The 22,265-nt window shown below is 35.9% G+C and overlaps 1 long non-coding RNA gene across 2 annotated transcripts in view; it reads left to right on the top strand.

Moving 5' to 3' along the window:
• The first annotated feature begins 432 nt into the window (after positions 1-432).
• LOC123284327 (uncharacterized) overlaps positions 433-22,265 on the top strand; it is a 34,849-nt gene continuing 13,016 nt past the window's right edge. The window contains exons 1-2 of one of the 2 annotated variants that reach the window (XR_011493108.1): positions 433-7,507; positions 21,054-21,176. This is a non-coding gene — a long non-coding RNA (uncharacterized lncRNA). The remainder of the gene's footprint in view (positions 7,508-21,053; positions 21,177-22,265) is intronic. The other variant, XR_011493109.1, reaches the window with a different exon arrangement.

The raw sequence follows: 22,265 nt of genomic DNA, 5'->3' as shown, positions 1-22,265 counted from the left end.
GGATTAATATAATAAATATGTAAATAACTCATACAACTCATAGCAAGAAAATAAACAACCTGATCAAAAAATGGGCATGGGATCTGAATAGACATCTTTCCAAAGAAGTCATAGAGATGGCCAACATGTATGTGAAAAAATTCCCAACATAACTAATCATCAGGGAAATGGAAGTCGAAACCACCATGAGATATTATCTCACATCTATTAGAACTATTATCAAACAGACAAGAAATAACAAGTGTCAGAAGGTATGTGAAGAAAAGGGAACCCCAGTGCCCTATTGGTGGGAATGTAAATTGGTGGAGCCACTACAGAAAACAGTATGGAAGTTCTTCAAAAAATTAAAAATAGAACTACCATGTGACTCAGCATTTCCTCTTCTAGGCATTTATCCACAGAAAATGAAAACACTAACTCAAAAAGATACTCACTGCAGTATTATTTACAATAGCCAAAATATGCAAACAACCTAAGAGTCCATCAATAGATAAAGAAAATATGACATATACAATAAAATACTATTCAGTCATAAAAGAGAAGGGAATCTTGCCATTTGCAAAAACATGGATGGACTTGCAGGGCATTATGCTAAGTGAAATAGGTCACACAGAGAAGGACAAATATCATGTGATCTCACTTACATGTGGAATCGAAAAAAAAAACAAGCTCATAGATACAGAGAACAGATTGGTGATTGCCAGAGCGGGTGGGATGGCAGGTTAGTGAAATAGGTGGAGGAGGTCAAAAGGTACGAACTTACAGCTGCAAAATAAATAAGTCATGGGGACATAATGTATAGCATGGTGACTATAGTTAATAATACTATATTGCATACTAGAAAATTGCTGAAAGAGTGAATCTTAAAAGTCCTCATCACACACACACAAATTTTGTAACTAAAAGCAAAAATTTAGAAATCGTATTTTAAAAAAATCGCTTGAAGCTCAAATTGATGTCTTGATCAAAAAAAATGTTACTGCTTCTCAGAATTTGTCGCATAAAATGATGATGATATATCTATTATTACTCTTGGTAGTTCACATAGGTGGCAGGGTCCATCTATTTGACAGGAACACCTTTCTAAGTTTCAGTTGAGTTGTATACAATTATTTCTTGAACATTTATACCAACCATTTTTAAAAATAAGATGTTTTGCTAAATTAATGCAAACTCTCATCAAAAACTGCTGTTGATACCTGAATAATGTTCCGTGTCCCCCTACTCACTTAGAGCCTCCTCTTGCTTTTAGTTTTGTTCAAGAAAGTCTTGCTGAGTCAGAAGCAACAGCATTTGAAGGCTTCAGATCATTGCTCATTCTACTAAGGGTGGGAGCATGGAGGCACTGCAGTTCTCGGTCTTGAGTTATACCACAATTGACATGCTCTGATATTTGAATGATTTTTCTACCTTGTTCATACACAGGCAAGGGAACTAATACAACTTTTATCACTAATCATCTGTCTTGTACAAATATTTCTTCAATGAAAGTTATTTCTAACATCTCTTAAGCTAATTAAAATGTCCTGGTGAAAATTTTCATAACAATAAATAAAGACACAAGTAATAATCTCTGGAGTGTTGCATCCTGTTTAGAGTATCTGCTAATTAAGAGTATAAGGACTTAAGATTAGACGTAGCTGTACACAGATGGAAACATCACACTCTTTTATTCAGGGATCTTTTAAAAGTAAATTGCCATTCAGGTAATACAATAGCACACCTCTTGATAGTGCATATTTGGTGCTATTCTGCCTGATTCTGATAGAACTGCCAATTTTCCTTGGAGAATTGTCCTCCTTTGCTCTTGTTCCATGTGGTGAAATTGACACCATTCATTCCCGAGGGTGCGTATGTGACGGAGGCTTGGCTTTTGAGAGCTTCTGATTCTCCAGACCATGGTGATTTATTTAGGGAAAGATGAATGGTCATGATTAAAGCAAGCCAATCAGAGCCAGAGGCTCAAACCCAGAACTTTGTTGAAATGGCTTAGCAAGCGAGATTTGTTGTGTTTTTTTGACTGAATTGGAGTTGTGAGGGTGTATGAATGGAGAGCTTTCCTAAAAGTGAAGCATTAGAAAGGTTTTAAGGAAAGGTCCTTGTAGCATCGGTTGAATGCTTATCCGGTAAGGCTTGAAACACTGGAGTTTTAATTTACAATGAGAAAATATATTCTTTATTCTTTATATGTGATATAAGGATACACTTATTTACATAAGTCCATTTTATATAGCCTACCGAAACATAATGTGTATGTAAATCAATGTTATGGATGCAATGTGAACCGCTGTCCAAACACAGTTTGACTGGAATTTACAATTGCCCACTGAGAGTGAGAAATGTCAGCCAGTGCCAGGCAGGAGGAGAAGCCAAGGCTCCTTCCAGCTGACAACCAGGGAACACAGGGTTAGCTCTCCTAACAAACACTATAGGATTACAGCCAGAGTCTGATCCTCAGACTCAAGCAACCTTCCAAATGGTGTTGCTTCTTCCCTAACTTTGGACCTGGCTTCCAGAAGTCACTTAATTTTGCCTGGCTCAGTTCCCTCATCAGAGTTGGATTAAATGACATGTGAAGACATTTTTAGCTCAATAATCCAAGAGGAGCAATACTTACAGAGGGCATAAAAAGAGCCAAGATCAGGGCTGGCCTGGTGGTGTAGTGGCTGAGTTCGCTTGTTCTGCTTTGGCTGCCTGTGGTTCGCGGTTCGGATCCTGGGCGCAGCCCGACACACTGCTCATCAAGCCATGCTGTGGCAGCATCCCTCGTAGAAGAACTAGAATGACCTACAACTAGCACATATAACTATATACTTGGGCTTTGGGGAGAAAAAAATAAAAATAAAAATAAACAATTGCATGTAAAAGTATTTAAAGACATTGAGATACTAATATAAATACACAGCACTTACTGGGCGCTTACTGTGAATCAGGCGCCGTTTCAGTGGTTTTTAGACGTTACCTCATTTCATCCTCACAACTCTGTTAATTAGGTACTATTATTCTCCTCCTTGTACAAAGGAGGAGACTGAACTCCTAGAAATAAAGAGATTAAGTGATATGCCCGAGGACACACACGGTATCTGGTAGAACCCTTGCTTCTATAATCCATCATCTATCAATGGATGGATCCATCTACATATCATCTATCTTTTTGTCTATCTGTAATCTATCTATCTATTTATCTCTCCATCCATTCATCTGCCTATCATCTATTTTCATTAGCAGTATGCTATTCGAAGATGAATTAAATATGAAGCAAACATTTGGACGCTCCTCAGGATGAATAGCCATATACATACAAAGTTAGGGTCAATAGTTTAGTAGTAAACTCCTATAGGAAACTTGTATTAAAGTCCTTTGGTCAGAGTAAACAGTATTGGCAGGACTTGACATCGGGAAGAAAATGGAGTCTGTTTACATTTTAACTCCGAGCGACTTCCAAATATTTCAGAGAGAATATTTCAGGCTCCAGATTGTGACTAATGACTATTCTCTGTATCTTGGTTAAAACTGTATTTCATTTTCTGTAACCTTCTTTTGGAGCTTAGCTTGATTAATAGTCATAGCATTATTTTAAAAAGAAATTAGAAATCAACTTCAGCAAATTAGCTTATAATGCAATTTTTTGCCTTTCTTTTATTTAATCTTACTTATCAGATATATTAATATGAAAATGGGACAGTGAGAAAATATGTAGGAAAAGAATCACTGTGAAAAGAAGAAAACTAATTTCAAGGAGGGAAGAGCAACACATAATTTGCAAAGCAGTATTAAGATAAAGTAATTTTAAAGATTAATCAGAGAAATTTTCATTTAAACAGATTTCTTAACACAAAATTATGAAAATAATAAAATAGTATGTTACAAGTGTCTATTGCTTTACAGTTTTCATTACCCATTCACATGATGATGATTTTTTAAAAACTGGTTTTTAATTTCCCTACTGTGAGATGAAGGGACTGCCGATGGTTTTGTGTGTTCCAGCTGAGGTGATCAGGGCTTGGGGAAGTTAAAAGATTTGCTCAAGGTCACAGCGCTGGGTCTAGAAGACGTTGTGTTGTTTTTCAGCCCACTTTCCTGCTTCTCAGCGGAAATTATGACACAGAAAAGTTATACCAAAGAGAATACTGTCAAACTTAGCAGAAGCTAATTAAAGTGCGAAGTATTCTTAATGTAAGATTTCATAGCAATTTGTTTCGGGAGCAAGTTACAGGTAATTGTGCAGTTATCAAAGTGGCTTTTTATTTCTGAAATTGTGTTGTACTGACTGCTATTTTCTTGCTCTTTGCATTCGTTGTCATTTTTAATATCTTTAGTGATTTTGAAATATTTGGTGCTGGATCATTCCGCTGCAAATATGACCTGTCATTCCAACAAATGGACTGATTGAATCTGTCACACGGGTGGGATTTATAGTAAATTCACCACAGCACAAGTAAAACCATTAGAAATTGCATTGGTTTAAATGACTGAAAAGAGGAGTCTCCTGATTCTATCAGCAAGATGGCTTAGACTTTCCCTCCAAATGACCATGGAGCGTCTGAAAATTACATCAGTTTTAATGTGCATATGTTGCCGTGTTGATTTCTATTTCAGATCTGTAGCGTGCTTTTGGCTTCTAAAATCTCTGTATTGAAATAATTTATGGGAAGGATTAATGAGATTTTATACTGCAATGTTTTGCTTTAAAAACAATGGATATATATATAAAATATTTCTTTTCAATTTTAATTATTATACATATATTAATATGAATAAACTACTTTTTATTGTACATGTTAGAATTCTTTAAACCATTTACTTTACTTACTCCAGCTTTCAGACTGTCCCATAGAGGAAATGGAAGAAAAATATTGTTACTAATCGATATCTACATCCTGGAGTAAATTTTCAGTTATTGCTAATTTGGAAAATAATTCTGTGATTTTGTTGCTGTCCTTGTTCATACAATACTTGCTATTCCAAATAGAATACTTGGAATCATTTTCACCTCTAAAGTAAAAAAAAAAATTGCAAGTTTAACATTTTGATTCTTAACACATAACCCATTTTTTCTCAAATGTGAAACATTTTGTTATTTTTTATAGATTATACGTATTTTGTTTTATGTTGTTTGTCTACACATACTTGATCACCTGTATTTTTTAGGGTTTTCACATTTAAAAGAGTCATGTTTCATGGTGTATTTTATTTTCTTAACCTAACAGTTCAATTTGATACTATCCTTATCTGAATACTAAAACTATAATAAAAAAACATTTTAATAGTCTTGTAAAATAGAGCACATCAAACAAGAACATTTATTTTCGTTGAAGACATGTGCTAATTTTTTATTGAGAAATGCATTAAACATTGATACCCCCAACCTCTGATTGAACCTTCAGCCTTGTCTCATGTCGGGGCTGTGGGAGATTGATGGCACAATATAAAATTAGGCATATACAGCAAACTTGATAGTAAATGCCCTTTGCAGACAGGAGACTGCCACAGAGAAAAGTTGCACGATGGAAGGGGATTTCAAAAACATCTTTAAAGACATTCAAAGATGAGTGATGGAAACTGAGAAACATAAAGAGAAAAAATATTCTCCAGTGAAATAGACACACAGCAAATGTACTTTCTAAAATGAATAGATGTTTTTAACATTCCTAATTCATTTGTCCCACAACAATCCATACTAAGGAACAGATGTTTAATTCCAAACATAGGAATATACCCATTTAGTCAGTTTCACAAAGTCCTTATGAAATATAAATATAAAAAGATCTGTTTAATCCGTGAAACAGGTACAAATTAGTAGAGCAATAAAGACTCACACAAGGAGGAATATCGCGTGTCAAAAGCAGGGCAGCCTGTGTTCTGACAGGAGGTTGATTTCATTGTGAATTGGATTTGGTGCATGCTTCATTCTGTTATCTGTCCATTTCTCTCGCCTCTCCTCCCCTCTCCTCTCCTCTTTCTCCTCTCCTCCTCTCCCCTCTTCCCTCCCCCTCCTTCTTCTCCTCCCTTCTCTCTCCCTTTCTCTTCTTAAGTTGATTGTCCATTAGCGTCAAGCTTCTTTTGGGAATAATTACAAATATGCCTGCTGCAGCTCAAATTTACTGGCATGATGCACTAATGAATCTTTAATTGGAATTCATAGAAACTGGCCAAAAAATATCTTAAAGCTTTAACATGGCTTGTTTAAAAGAAAAAAGTTCTATCAGGCTCACAAAGAGCTATATAAAATTATTTCAAGATAATGGCATTCTTTTCCTACAAATTTTAAAAATCTGTTCATCTTTGAAAAGTTAAATTAAAACTCACAACTATCAGAAAACAATGCTGATAATGAATCTGTCTAGAAATGAACCCATTTTTCTCAAATGATAGAATGAAATCCATATTTATTAAATCTGTTTGCTTCAATACAAATGGATAGACTGCAGTAGGAGGTATTGAAATTTCTGAACAAATTTTTTTGATTTTTGTGTAATCTTAAGTCATATTTTATGAATTTGTGGGTTTTTTTCCTATGTAAAAGATAAAATACTAGAGAGGCATGTTAAGATTCCTTTGCCTTTTAAAAAATTTGGGAAATATTTGCTTTTTTTAAGATAAAATCTCTACAGACAACCCTGTTTCTACCAATTTGGATTCTAACTCCTAAACAGATGATAACATTCATAGTACTTTTAGTAAAATTTACATAGATTGTTAATAGTAGGTCTATGTTCCTGGGACATATGATAAGAGGACATTTCAGAATTCTGGAAACCGGATGTAATTGTTCACTTCCGAGTCGAGGCCTAAGACAAAGCCTCGACTCTGAAGTCACAAATAACGTTCTGTTTTTAAAGGTGGTCCAGAGGGAGTGGGAACCTTCTCTGAAGTAAATATGCCTGTGCCATAAAACCTCCTTAAACAGGTGATACTGTTTAGCTGTGAAATTGGGTTGAATAACAGAGTTTCTCTTTTTCTTATTTCAGAGACACGATGCAAGAGATAAAGGGGGATCATGGCGCAGGGTGGAACCTGAGCTTGACACGGCACTGCCCACTCTTATTCTTTATCTTCTACTCCTACGTTCCTCTGGGGTTTTTGTTGAGGTGTTCCACTTTTCTTATTCTTTCTTTCTTTACTTTCAGTTTTCTTCCTTCCTTCTTTTTTACTGAGTTTCTATCAGGTTAGGGATTACCGAGATGGAAAAAATAACCAGTTATAGTCCTTTCCTTGAAACAGAGTTCAGAGGGAAATCTGTTTATTGCTGGAATAGATATCCCAATGGAGGAAAATTATTTTTCTTACCTGAATTTATTCTCCTTTCTGCTCCTTACATGATATCGTTGAGATCCATCATTTTTTGGAAACTTGTAAATTCCTTTGTACTTTTAATAGAAACAGACTTTGAAAGAAAATTTGACGTGGAGCATTGTGCGTGCAGTAAAGCTGGCAGAGGACTGATTGACAAATTGAAGCGCTCCCTCCCCCATTCTCTTTTGTCTTCCTCCTGGCTTCACTGCGGGTAAGTCTGGTAATTCCCCAGCCATACCCTCGCTTTGCAGCCTGAAATGGTGTCTTGAAGATCAGTGCAAATCTCCTATCAAGATTTGTGTGGTTTGGAGCCACCCTGATGGCCTAGTGGTTAAAGTTCAGCGCTCTCACTACTTGGGGAGCCTGGGTTCATTTCTGCGTTGCAGAACCACACCACTCATCTGTCAGTTGCCATGTTGTGGCAGCCGCTCATGTAGAAGAACTAGAATGACTTACAGCTAGGATATACGACCATGCACTGGGGCTTTGGGGAGGAAAAAAGAGGAAGACTGGCAACAGATGTCAGCTCAGGGTGAATCTTCCCCTGTTTGTCTGTTCATCCCTCTCTTTCTGCCATTCTGCATAGTTCCCACTTGGGGAGCGTAGCTAGATCACGCTCTCTGAAGTTCCGAGAATGACTCACAGGCCTTCTCTTAGCTCTCTGGCTTCCCCTGACTCTGACAGCTGAAAATCCAGAGTGCTCCTTCCATCTCCTGTTTTTGGAATTTTGTTTTATTGTTTTATGTAATTTAATTTTTCACCTTTATCGAGATATACCTGACAAATAAAATTGTATATATTTAAAGTGTAAAACAGGACAATTTGACATATGTAGACTTTGTGAAATGATTATCACAATCAGGTTAATTAGCACATCTATCTCCTTGTGTGTGTGTGTGTGTGGTGAGAATGCTTAAAGTTTTCTCTCAGTGAATTTCAAGTACACAACAAAGTATTATTAACTATAATCATCATGCTGTACATTAGATTCACAGAGCTTATTCAAGGTGTAACTGAAGGTTTGTACCCCATCTCCCCCACACCCTAGTCCCTGGTAACCACCATGCTACCCACTGTTTCTGTTTGACTTATTTATGTTTTTTTAGATTCCACGTATACATGAGAACATACAGTGTTTGTCTTTCTCTGTCTGGCTAATTTAGCTTAGTGTAATGTCCTCTGGATTTCCTTCTTTTTCATACCTGAACAATATTCCTGTGTGTGTGTGATTTATATAAATGTATGTGGATGTGTGTGTGTGTGTGTGTGTGTGTGTGTGTGTGTGTGTATCTATATCTCACATCTTCTTTATCCACTCATCCATCCAGGGATGCTTAGGTTATTTCCATATACATCTTGGCTATTGTGAATAATGTTGCAATGAAGTGGGAATGCAGATATCTCTTTGAGTTGCTGATTTTGTTTACTTTGAATATATACCCAGAAGTGTGACTGATTGTTGGATCATATGACAATTCTATTTGTAATTTTTTGAGAAACCTCCATAATGGCTGTACCAAGTATTCACTCACCAACAGTATATAAGGGTTCCCTTTTCTCCACATTCTTTCCAGCACTTGTTATCTGTTATTTTCTTGATAAAAACCATCCTAACATGTTTGAGGTGATATCTCATTATGGTTTTGATTTGCATTTCCCTACGATTAACAATGTTGAGCACCTTTTCAGGTACTTGTTGGCCATCTGTAAGTCGTCTTTGGAAAAATGTCTATTCAGATCTTTTGCCTTTTTTTTTTTTTTTTGGTGAGGAAGATTCATCCTAAGCTAACATCTGTTGCCAATCTTCCTCTATTTTTGCTTGAGGAAGATTAGCCTTGAGCTAACATCAGTGCCAGTCTTCCTCTATTTTGTACATGGGATGCCTCCACAGAATGGCTGATGAGTGGAGTATGTCCATACTCGGGACCCAAACCTGCAAACCCCTGGCTGCTGAAGCAGAGTGTGTGGAACTTTAACCACTTGGCCATGGGGCCAGCCCCATTTTTTAATCAGATTGTTTGGGGGTTTTTGCTATTGAGTTGTATGAGTTCCTTAGATACTTTGGATATTAATCTCCTGTCAGATATATGGCTTGCCAATATTTTCTTCCATTCCATAGGTTGCCTTTTTGCTGATTGTTTCCTTTGCTATGCACAAGCTTTTTTATTTTGATGTAGTCCCACTTGTTTAATTTTGATTTTGTTGCCTATGCTTTTGGTCTCACATCAAAAAAATCATTGCCAAAAACAGTGTCAAGGAACTTTTTCTCTATGTTTTCTTCTATGAGTTTTATGAATCCAGGTGTTCCATTTCAGTCTCTAATCTATTTTGAGTTAATTTTTATGAAGGGTGTAAGACAAGAGTCCAGTTTTATTCTTCTGTGTGTGGATATCTCATTTTCCCAAGACCATTTATTGAAGGGACTATTCTTTCCCCTTTGTGTGTTTGTTTTGGTATTTTCAAGATGTTGCTCTACTGTCTTCTTGTTTGCATTGTTTTTCGATGAAAAAAATCTGTTGTGATCTTTTCTTTTGTTCCTCACTCTATTACACTTCATTTTTTTCTGATTGCTCTTAAGATTTTCTCTTTGTTGTTGGTTGTCAGTGTTTTATTATGCTGTGCCTTGGTATAGTTTGGGTTTCATGGAACTTCTAGGTTTATACTTTTCATCATGTTTGAAACGTTATTTCTTTAAATATTTTTTCTGTCCCTCCAGGTTGCCCTCCATTTTTAGGGGCTGTAGTTATGCCAATATTAGGCCATTTGATGTTATCCCTCAGCCACCTGATGCTCTGTTTATTATTTTTTAAATTATCTTTTCTTTCCGTATTTCACATTGAATAGACTCTAACGCTATCTTCAGGTTCAATAATCTTACTAATCTTTTCTTCTGCAATATCTAAACTTCCACAAACCCCATCAAATGCATTTTTTTATCGTGGACATTGTAGTTTCCATCTCTTGAAATTTGACTTGTGTCATTTTTGTATCTTACTTGTCTATATTTAACATTGTTAATGTATGGAATCTAGGTATGATAACAATTTAAATGCATTTGTCTGCTAACACTAATTCCTACGCTACTTCTGCACCTATGTTGCAGGGATTATCTTAAAGAAAAAGGACCAAATGAGATACAAAAAAGATTATCATTATTGATTGACACAGCATCTAGTACATAACAAGATCTAGACAAGAAATATCTAAACAGATATTTTCCTTGGTGTCGTTTAATAAATTTTTTAAGCTATATTTATTGAAGAAAAACTTGAAACTGACTCTAATGTCACAGAGATGCAGTCTCTATATTATTTGTTTTATGTAAATTTATCTTTCAGTTTCCTGTTTACTGAAACTGTATATACTTTATTCCCTAGTGCATGTATGGTTACTTTCAACAAATATCTTATGTTGCTGTTTTCTTTATAAAAACCTGACCTCTTAAAAATTAAAGAGCTATTTATTTATTTTTTTTCTGTTTCTTTTTTTCAAATTGAGGTAACACTGGCTTATAACATTATGTAAACTTCAGGTGTACAGTATTTTCTTTTGACTTCTGATAGAATACATTGTGTTCACTAATAAAAGTTGAAGTACTATCTGTCACTGTACAAATGGAACTTTTTACCTCCTTTGCCCTCCCCCCTCACTCTTTCCCCTCTGGTAAACACCAATCTGTTCTGTTTCTGTGTGTTTGTTGTTGTTTTCTTATCTTCCAAATATAAGTAAAATCATACTGTATTTGGCTTTCTTTGTCTGATTTATTTCACTTACCATAATACCCTCAAGGCCCATCCATATTGTTGCAAATGGCAGGATTTCATCTTTTTCATGGCTGAGTAGTATTCTACTGTGTGTGTGTGTATACCTACACACTGTATCTATTTTGTCCATTCATTTATTGATGGGTACTTAATTTGTTTCGAAGTCTTGGCTATTATGAATAATGCTGCAATGACCATAGGGGTACAGATATATTTTCAAGTTACTTTTTTGTGTTCTTTGGATAAATATCCAGAAGTGGAATAGCTAGATCATATGGTAGTCCTATTTTTACAATTTTGAGGAATCTTCATACTGTTTTCCATAGGGGCTGCACGAGTTTACACTCCCACTAGCAGTGTATGAGGGTTCTGCTTCTCCACATGCTCTCCAGCACTTGTTATTTCTTGTCTTTTTTGTAATAGCCATTCTGATGGGCATGAGATGATATCACATTGTGGTTTTGATTTGCATTTCCCTGATAGCTAGTAATGATCAGCACCTTTTCATGTGCCTGGTGGCCATCTGTGTATCTTCTTTGGAAAAATGTCCGTTCAGATCCTCTGCCTATTTTTTAATTAGGTTTTTGTTGTTGTTGTTGTTGAGTTGTGTGAGTTCTTTATGTGTTTTGGATATTAACTCCTTATCAGATATATGATTTGCGAATATCTTCTCCCAGTTGTTAAGTTATCTTTTCGTTTTGTCGATGGTTTCCTTTACCATGCAGAAGCTTTTTAGTTTGATGTAGTCCCATTTGTTTATTTTTTCTTTTGTTTCCCTTGCCTGAGGAGACATGATATTCAAAAAGATACTGCTCAGACTGATGACAAAGAGCATACTGCATATGTTTTCTTTTTTTTGAGGAAGACTAGCCCTGAGCTAACATCCATGCCCATCTTCCTCTACTTTATATGTGGGACACCTACCACAGCACAGCCTGATGTAGCAGTTTGTAGGTCCATACCTGGGATCTGAACCAGTGAACCCCAGGCCACCGAAGTGGAACATGAAAACTTAACCACTGCGTCACCAGGCCAGCCCTGCTTGTTTTCTTCTAGAGTTTTATGGTTTCAGGTCTTACATTAAAATTTTTAATGCATTTAGAGTTAATCTTCCTGTGTCGTGTAAGACAATGGTCTACTTTCAGTCCTTTGCATATGACTGTCCAGTTTTCCCAACACTATTTGTTGAAGAGACTTTCCTTTCTCCTTTGTATGTTGTTGGTTCCTTTGTAGAAAGTTAGCTGTTCATATATGTGTGGGTTTATTTCTGAGCTCTCATTTCTGTTCCGTGGATCTTTGTGTCTGTTTTTGTGCCAATACTATATGGGGTTTTTTTGGGTTTTTTTTGAGGAATATTAGCCCTGAGCTAACATCTGCCACCAATCGTCCTCCCTTTGCTGAGGAATACTGGCCCTGAGCTAACATCCGTGCCCATCTTCCTCTACTTTATATGTGGGATGCCTGCCACAGCATATCTTGACAAGTAGTGCGTAGGTCCACACCTGGGATCGGAACCAGCGAACTCCGGGCTACCACAATGAAATGTGTGAACTTAATTGCTGCACCCCTAGGCTGGCTCCAACTATACTGTTTTGTTTAGTACAGCTTTGTAGTATACTTTGAAATCAGGGTGTGTGATACCTCTAGCTTTGTTCTTTTTTCTCAGGATTGCTTTGGCTCTTTGGGGTCTTTTGTTGTTCCATATAAATTTTAGGATTCTTTGTTCTATTTCCAAGAAAACTATTTTTGGGACTTTGATAGAGATTGCATTGAATTTGTATATTGCTTTAGGAAGTATAGACTTTTTAACTATGTTAACTCTTCCAATCCATGAGAATGGACTATCTTTCCATTTCTTTGTGTTTTCTTTGATTTCTTTCAACAATACTTTATAGTTTTCAGTGTACAGTTCTTTCACTTCCTTGGTTAAATTTATTCCCAGGTATTTTATTCTTTTTGTTGTGGTTGCAAATGGGATTGTAGTCTTGATTTCTCTTTCTGCTATTTCTTTATTAGTGTATAAACACAACTGATTTTTCTATGTTGATTTTGTATCCTGCAACTGTACTGTATTCATTTATTATTTCTAATAGTTGTTTTGGGGAATTCTTTAGGGTTTTCTATATATAAAATCTTATCATCTGCAAGTAGTGACAGCTTTCCTATTTTCTTTCTAATTTGGATCCGTTTTATTTCTTTTTGTTGCCCCATTGCTCTGACTAGAACTTCCAATACCATGTTGAATAAGAGTGGTGGGAGTGGGCATCCTTGTCTTGTTTGTGTTCTTAGAGGGGTATCTTTCAGTTTTTCAACATTGACTATAATGTTTGCTGTGGGTTTGTCGTATATGGCCTTTACTATGCTGAGATTCTTTCCTTCTGTTCCCACTGTATTAAGAGTTTTTATCGTAAATGGATGCTCTATCTTGTCAAATGTTTTCTTTGCATCTATTGAAATGATCATGTGATTTTTTTATTCTTAATTTTGCTAAAGTGTTGTATCACGTTGGTTGCTTTGCAGATGTTAAACCATCCTTGCATCCCTGGAATAAATCCCACTGGATCATGGTGTATGATCCTTTTAATGTATTGTTGCATTTGATTTGCTAATATTTTGTTGAGGATTTTTGCAGCTATGTTCATCAGCAATATTGGCCTGTAAATTTATTTTTTTGTGCTGTCTTTGTCTGGTTTTGGTATCAGTGTGATGTTAACCTCGTAGAATGAGTTAGGAAGCATCCTCTCCTCTTCAATTTTTTGGAAGAGTTTGAGAAGGATAGGTGTACTGATTTTTCACTTCCTTTATTCTTCTTTTTCTAGTTCCTTTAGATATAATGTTAGATAATTTGAGATTTTTCTTGTTTGTTGAGGAAGGTCTGTATTGCTATAAAATTCCCTCTTATAACTGCTTTTGCTGTATCCCATAAATTTTGGCATGTTATATTTTCATTTTCCTTAGTCTCCAGGTATTTTTTTGATTTCTTTGTTGACGTAATCATTGTTCAGTAGCATTTTGTTTAATCTCCACATACGTGTGGCTTTTCAGATTTTCTTCCTGTAGTTGATTTCTAGTTTCATACTGTTGTGGTAAGAAAAGAGTCTTGGTATTATTTCAATCTTCTTAAATTTATTGAGACTTGTTTTGTGGCCTAATATGTGATCTATCCTGGAGAGTGTTCTGTGTGCATTGGAGAAAAATTTGTATTCTGTGCTTTTTGGATGAAATGTTTTGTATGTATCTATTAAGTCCATCTGGTCTAATGTATCAGTTAAGGCCAATGCTTTTTTATTGATCTTCTGTCTAGATGGTCTAGCCATTGATGTATATGGAATGTTAAAACTTCCTATTATTATTGTGTTTCTCTCAATTTCTCCTTTCATGTCTGTTAATAATTGTTTTACGTATTTAGGTGCTTCTATGTTGGGCACATAGATACTTACAAATGCTATATCCTCTCATTGAATTTTTCCCTTTATCATTATGTAATGTCCTTCTTTGTCTCTTGTTTCAGTTTTTTTTAAAGTTTGTCTGATATAAATATTGCTACCTCAGCTTTCTTTTTGTTTCCATTTGCATGGAATATCTTTTTCTATCCTTTCACTTTCAATGTCTTTAGTTCTGAAGTGTGTCTCTTATATGTAGCATGTATATGGGTCTTTTTTTTTTTTTTATCTATTCAGCCACTCTATGTCTTTTGATTGGAGCATGTATTCCATATATATTTAAAGTAACTATTAATAAGTATGCACTTATTGCCATTTAGTTACTTATTTTCTGGATGCTTTTTTAACTCTTCTCTGTTCCTCTGTTCGTCACCTGCTCTCTTCCCTTGTGATTTGATGACTTTCTTTTTATGTTTGGGTTTCTTTTCCTTTATTTTTTGCATATTTATTATAGGTTTTTGGTTTGTGGTTACCAAGAGGTTCATATATAATAACCTATTTATAGAAATCTGTATTAAGTTGATGATCTTTTAAGTTTAACCTCTTACTAAAAGCCTTACACTTCTACTGCCCCCTCCAGCCTTTTGTGTTTTTGACTTCCTATTTTAATTTTGTGCACCCCTTAACCTCTTATCTTAGATATAGATGATTTTAGTACTTTTGTCTTTTTACCTTCATACTAACTTTATAGGTAATTGATCCACTACCTTTACTGTATTTTTGTCCTTACCAGTGATGTTTTCTCTCTGATAATTTTCTTACTCCTATTCGTGGATCTTACTTTCCCACTTAAACAAATCCCTTAAACATTTCTTGTAAGGCTGGTTTAGTGGTGATGAACTCCTTTGGTTTTTGCTTGTCTGGAAACTCTCTATCTCTCTTTCAATTCTGAATGATAATCTTGCTGGGTATGGTACTCTTGGTTGTCAGCTTTTTCCATTCAGCACATTGAATATACCATGCCACTCCCTTCTAGCCTGTAAGGTTTCTGCTGAGAAATCATCTGATGACCTTATGGGGTTTCCTTTGTATGTGACTAGTTGCCTTTCTCTTGCAGCTTTTAGGATTCTCGCTTGTCTTTAATTCTTGACATTTTGACTGTAACATGTCTTGGTATGAGTCTCTTTGGGTTCATCTTGTTTGGTACTCTCTGTGCTTCTTGTACCTGAATCTCTATTTCCTTCCCCAGGTTAGGGAAGTTTTCAGCTATTGTTTCTTCAGATAAGTTCTCTGCCCCTTTGTCTCTCTCTCCTTCTGGGACATGTATACTGTGAGTGTTAGTATGCTTAATGTTGTCCTAGAAGTCCCTTAGACTGTCCTTGTTCTCTTAGTTCTTTTCCCTTTTTCTGTTCAGCTTGATTTCCTCTGCTCTTTAGTCCACATCAGTGATTTGTTCTTCTGTGTCATCTACTCTGCTGTTGATTCCCTGTAGTGAATTTTTCATCTCCTTTATTGTATTCTTCAGCTCTGATTGGTTCTTTTTTATATTTTCCAATTCTTTGTTGAAGTTCTCACTGTGTTCATGTATTCTTCTTCCCAGTTCATTGAGCATCATTATGACCATTAGTTTGTACTCTTTATCAGGTAGATAGTCTATATCTGTTTTGGTTCCTTTTTCTGAGGATTTGTCTTGTTCTTTTATTTGGAACATTTTCTTTTGTCTGTTCATTTTGCCTATTTCTCTGTGCTTATTTTTACGTATTGGGTAGATTAGCTACATCTCCCTATCTTGGAAATTTGGCCATAGGTAGGAGATGTCTCATGGGGACTGGCAGTGTGCTCCCCTCTTGAAACAGTATGTTATTCAGTAAGACAAGCCCCAGGCATGGCTGGCTGTGACATCTGGTAGTGCACAACTACTGAAGTTTTCTGGTGAGGAGTCAGGCCCCACGTGTAGCTGGCTGCATGACCAAGCAATACTTGGCTGCTTCAGATGTGTTGGTGGGCAGAGCAGACTTCTGGTGAAACTAGCTTCATGGTGTGGGGCTATTGGCTGTTGCCACTTTGCTCTTGGGTGGGGCAGGACTTCAGTGTGAACTGGCTATGTGGCCCTGTGGTGCAAAGTTGCCTCAGGTGTGCTGATGGATGGGGCAGGTGCCCAGCAAGGCAGGGGGTAGCAATTTCAGGCATTGATAGGCAGGGCAGATCCCCTCTATGGTTGTTTCCTAGGCCCAGTAGCACAAGTCAGCTATGAGCTCACTGGTGTGTGGGGCAGGTCAATGGGCTAATAGGCTAGAGGAAGGATTCCAATGACTCTTGCCAGTGTCCATAACAGCATGGCCGAACTAGGTCACAATAATGGCTGCCACCAGTGTTTCAGTCCCTGGAGTGGGGGGGGGGGGGGGGCGGGGCTCAGTTGCCTCTGGCCTCTCTTGGATGTGCTCCAAGGTTAGTAAGTGAGTCTGTTTTACCTATGGACTATGCACTTTTCTATCTGATTTTTTTTTTGTACTGGTTTCCTGATTTACTAAGTCTGTGCATGTGCCCTTAAGAGTAGGTTTTCTTTCCCTGAAGTTCTACAGATTTCCTGTGCCTATTCCCAATTGGTTTCAAAGCCAGATGTTTTGGGATCTTTTCTATACTATATTGGATCTAAGGGCTAGGTGTCTAATGTGGAGTTTGAAACCCCTGCTCCTCTGAGAAAAGCTCCGTACCTTTGAGATGGCTCCAGAGTGAGAAGCACTGCATCTAGGCTGTGCTCTTTTCCTCAACTTGGCTGTATCTCTGCCTCTTCCAACCCTCTCTGAGTTTTCCCTTGTTGTGAAGGTTCTTTTCATTCAGTTTCCAGATCTCCCTGAGAAGAAACTGTTCCACAGGTAGTTTTAGGTTTGTTGTATCCATGGGAAGAGGCAAGTTCAAGATCCTTCTATGCTGCCATCTTCAAACTCTCCTCCTCCAAGGACCCTTTTAAGTTAGACCAATTGGCAATTAGATCCCCAGTCTTATGTCCTTGACCAAAAGCATCTCATTTAGAATGGTGCCTGTATAGGATTATCCCCTTCAGGATTCACCACACATTTATCAAAAAAGGAAAATAAAATCTGTAGCTAAAATAAAAGTTATCTGTATCCTAAGATACAGTGTTAAAGTAAAAGGAGATGAGGGGGTTAAACTTTGGATGGAGTAGGTATATTTTATCCCGCTGAATTTTAGTCATTTATATTTTTAACAGCTTCCTACTTTTCGTGTTATTTTGTGGAAATATTTCATGGGCCAGAATCATCAAAACTCCCAAGAGATAGTCTTGTCTGCAGATTTGGCCAGAGCCTATTTTACTGAATATATATGGTTTGGCCTTGTGACAAAGATGAATTGTTTGTTTGCTCACTTGTTTTTATTGCCCTTGGCCCTCAGGATTTTTCTTACACAGTTGGCAATCACTGTTTGTTTTCTAGGTGCCTGACCCTTTTATCCTTTGTGTCATCACTCCTGGCTGTTGTAGTTCCCTCTTACATCTTGGCATGCGATCTTTACTCAGTTGTACTTTGGCTGTTACCAAACCCTATGGTGGTATCTTTCAAATCTTCTACTGCTGTTCTGGCTACATTTACAAAGGGCCGTGTAGAGTACTCTTCTGAAAATTTTCTAAGATTTCTCAGGACATATTGTTTTTCTAGTGTCCTGAATAGTGTCCTATGGAAGTTTCTTATTTCATAGCATCATGTCAGAGTGAAATTATCCCAGTCATCTAAAAAATATGCTGATAACCAATGCAGCGCTTAGATTTTACTGATTATTTATGGTCAAACCTAGTAGTTGATATCAATCATAAAACATAACTTTCATCAAAATTCATTGAATGATAAGTCTGGGCTCTGCGCATAGTTTTTAAAATCGCGATAACATTCATTCCTCAAACTTTATCTTTTTTTATCCTTTGTAGTGGAGTTTAAAAGTTTTTCTGTGAATAACATGCTTTCATATAATTTATCTAATTTGGCTATACAACGATATGAGAGATAAATTATCTTAGTAACATTGATTTCTGACCCAACATCAAAAATATCTTTAAAAGAACTCATTTTTATAAGAAAATATACTAAATCATTAAATATTATGGGATAATATATAGTAAAATAAAGTATGTTAAAATGTGTATCAACTGTTATATAAAACTTAATTATTTTTGCTATTATTAATTATTATACCTTCTTAAAGGTCCATAATAGTAAGTTCAATATGAAGATAAAAAGTGACTCAGAGGGAAATTGTCACTTTTTTGTGTGTATAAGGATAGTGTTTTACTGGTGATAGTACAATATGTCCAATGGCTATCATTAAAATTCGTCCTCACCAGACATCCTTATATTTCCCTAATAAATTTTCTCTCTTCACAAAATACATATTTTAGTAGTTGACAAAGAGTGAATGTGAAGTAAGTTTGCTTGTTGGTATCCAAGCTTTTTCATTTGCTTGATCTGAAATCTATTATCTGTAAAATTGGAGTAATAAAATGGCCTATCTAGAAGGGTTGTTATGAAGAAAATAAAATAGTATTTTTATCTAGAAAGAATAAAAATATTCCCTGTTCTTAAATATTTGACTCCCCTTCTCACCTTCATTTTAAACAAATGACCTTCTTTCATATTAGAAACCATTACATGAGCATTCTCTCATCATCCCTCCACCAAATCGCCAAGCCTATGGTCATCTAGACTCGTCTTCTCCTTTACTCCTTTAATAATGAAGGAAACCTTCTCACCTATCAAAGACAAACTCCTCACCTTTGCCTTGAATTCTTTCCTTTCCTGCTTTATCAGTACTGAACTCCTTCTCTATTTGTTCATCTCTTGTTCCATTCAAAATTTTTCTTTTATAATTGATTATTCTCATTAACATTCAAATATTATTCATCATCTATCATTGCTTATGTTAATATCATCCAATTTGACTCTCTCATCACCCTCTCAATTCCCTTCACTTCTTGACCTCTTGCCACTCACCTTCTAGGGCACACTTCTTGAAAGAGTTGTCTCCACATGGTTGTTGCCATTTTGTCACTTTCCATTCATTTTTCAACTAACTAAAGTCTGGGCTCCCACTTGCATTGCTGCATCAAAACTGCTCTGGCTAATATCATTATTAAATCCCTTGCTGTTAAATTTAAGGCACACTTTTTCTGTCATTTTATATGTCCTCCCAATAGCACTGAACGCTCTTGATTACTCTCTCACCATTTATTACACTCTAACTATTGATAAGTTTTCATGCACTCTCTTCTCATGGCCTCTGTGAAACCATATTTTCCCCTTTCTTTCTTCTTTCTTTCTCGGTTTCCTTTGCTAACCCCTTCTCTTTATTCAAGAGGGTCTCAAAGTTTAACATACCAGTTGTCAAGGGGTCTTCTAAATGCAAGTTATGAGTCAATAGGTCTGGAGTGGGTCCTGAGACACTGTATTTCTAACAAATTTTCAAGTATTGCTGATGCTATTATTTCACAGACCATAATTTGAGGAAAAAGTTTCTATAAAAATCATGAGACTCAAGACTCACATATAGCTCTTATAAATTCTCATACAGAATTCTCTTCCTGGGCAATCTCATCCATTCCCATGGCTTTAAATACCATACATATGCTGGTGGTTCCCAAATTTAAATATCTATCCTGGACTCCTTTTCTAATTTCCAGACCTCAAGTTCCTGCTTGGCATTATCTCTTGAAAGTTTTATTGGAATTATAAACTTCCAATTCCAAAAGCTGAACTCTTAAGCTTTCTTCCAATTTTTTCCCTTCTCTTAATTATCCATTTCAGTCAATGGTGCCTCCATCCACTCTGGAGCAAAGTTAGAAATTTAATGCCAAACTTTATCTCCTTTGTCTGCTAAATGTAATCCTTGAACAAGTCATATTTCACCGTCTTGAAAAATATATTTAAAGATTGTCCTCTTCTTTCCTTCTCAGACTACCAACTCTAGTTCTAGTTTAACGTCTACTTCTTCTTCAATCTTAGCCTAGATATCCACTTTCTTAACCTATCTTTCATGACTTGCTTCTACTATGAGATAATTTAATTCATCCTATAAATTTATAATTATGTATTAGATATATATTCTCCTACTCTCATACTTGACTATGATGAGCTCTATATAACCAGAGATTATGCCAGTTTTGTTTAACACTGTACCACCTTCTAGCAGAGTGCTTGAGCTTCAAACACATTTGTTGAATAAATACTCCAACTTGGGTAAAGATGAGAGGATTGAGTTTTAATCCAGATAGCTTGACCTTCTTACTCTGTAATTTATTCTGCCTCTGTGATACTTAAGTCACTCTAATTGAATTAATTTTCAACTGTCATTGATTTAAATAGCTGCTTGATTTTTCCCTTAGGCCTGAGTTGCTAGATGGAATAATTTTCTCTTTCTAAATATGAGCAGTAGACAAGATATTCTGTAGTTTAGCTCACCAAAACCCAGAATCTGGTTATATTTTGTTAAAGAACAATTAATTACACAATGTTTGGACAGAGAACTGACACCTAGAATTAAGGAATGCTAGGTCTGCTAGGGATTATCTAATCACACGATGCCAAAATTATTTCCTCTCTAGTGCCAGAGTCCGTTAGTTGCTAGGACCTGCTTGAAATAGTAAGATGAGAATGAACGTGGCACCTGTTGGGCACAGCAGAGAAGAGAGCTAGGATCCATTTGCAGTGTCCACCATCATTCTAAGGTAGGAGACTCAGGCTTCATGGTATCTATTTCAACTCTGATTTGGAGCACAGATAAAGAATTTTAAAATCAGGAGGAATGTAAGCCTTACTAAAGGTCCCACAACTGGTTTGGGACAGAGTCAGGACTAAAATTTAGATTCCCTAACTTTTAAATCTATTCTATATATTTCTAGAATTTTTATCTTATTTAAGTTTTCCTCATAACATTTCTATGTTTATCTAATATTTTTCTAGAGATTTAATGCACATGCATAGTCTTTTGTTCTTGTTATTTGAATGGAACAAAATTAAATATGCTTGTTTAAGGTATTATATCAGATTTTCATTTATTTGGATGCCTGATGACATCCCAAGCAAATTTTTTTCATCATTGAGTTAGTATTTTTAATATACTGGCAATGGCCATTTTTAGACCAAAGTCTATTTCATTTATGTTTCTAGAGAATTCAACTGTATTTTGTAACTCTAAATATTGAAAATTGTCCCAAGAACAATTAAAAAATTCCTGCCCTACCTCTTTCCTTGAAAATGTTTTTTCTTTGAGTGTAGCTTGTTAGGCTCATTTATAAATGGAAGTTGTAATCTACTGCCACTTATTAGGATTACTTAATCAGCATAAATACAAATAGATTAAGTTAGTTATTGCAGTTTTTAAAAAAACTTTAATAAACATAAGATGATAAAGCTATTTCCTCACTCCGCTGGGTTGTCAGCATTTCATTCACCCATTCTCAATTTAAAAAAATTATTAGACAAATGTAGGAAAAGCATAACCTTTTAATGGATGTACAGTGAAAACTTATACCTAAGGTTTGCCTTGTTGAAGGCTGAGGTTTTTTACGTGTGATCAGTGAGATTAGGTTCCCTAGTTGAAACAAATAAGATTGCTCAGGGTTTAGAGAAATCAGAGAATATTCACTGAATGAGGAAACATCCTTTTTTAAGACAATAAAAAATTCCAGAAAAGGAGTGACAACAATATGAGTAACTAACAAAAATATATTCTGACTTTTTACCAAAATCCATACATAATTTTGATGCTTGAAAATAAACATAGGTGTGTGGGGGTCTAGGTAGCAAATAAATAG

This window comes from Equus asinus, chromosome 12 (genome assembly GCF_041296235.1).
Source record: "Equus asinus isolate D_3611 breed Donkey chromosome 12, EquAss-T2T_v2, whole genome shotgun sequence".
Taxonomy (NCBI): Eukaryota; Metazoa; Chordata; class Mammalia; order Perissodactyla; family Equidae; genus Equus; species Equus asinus.
Note: the sequence above shows the minus strand (reverse complement) of the source record. Positions and strands in the feature narration are given on the sequence as shown.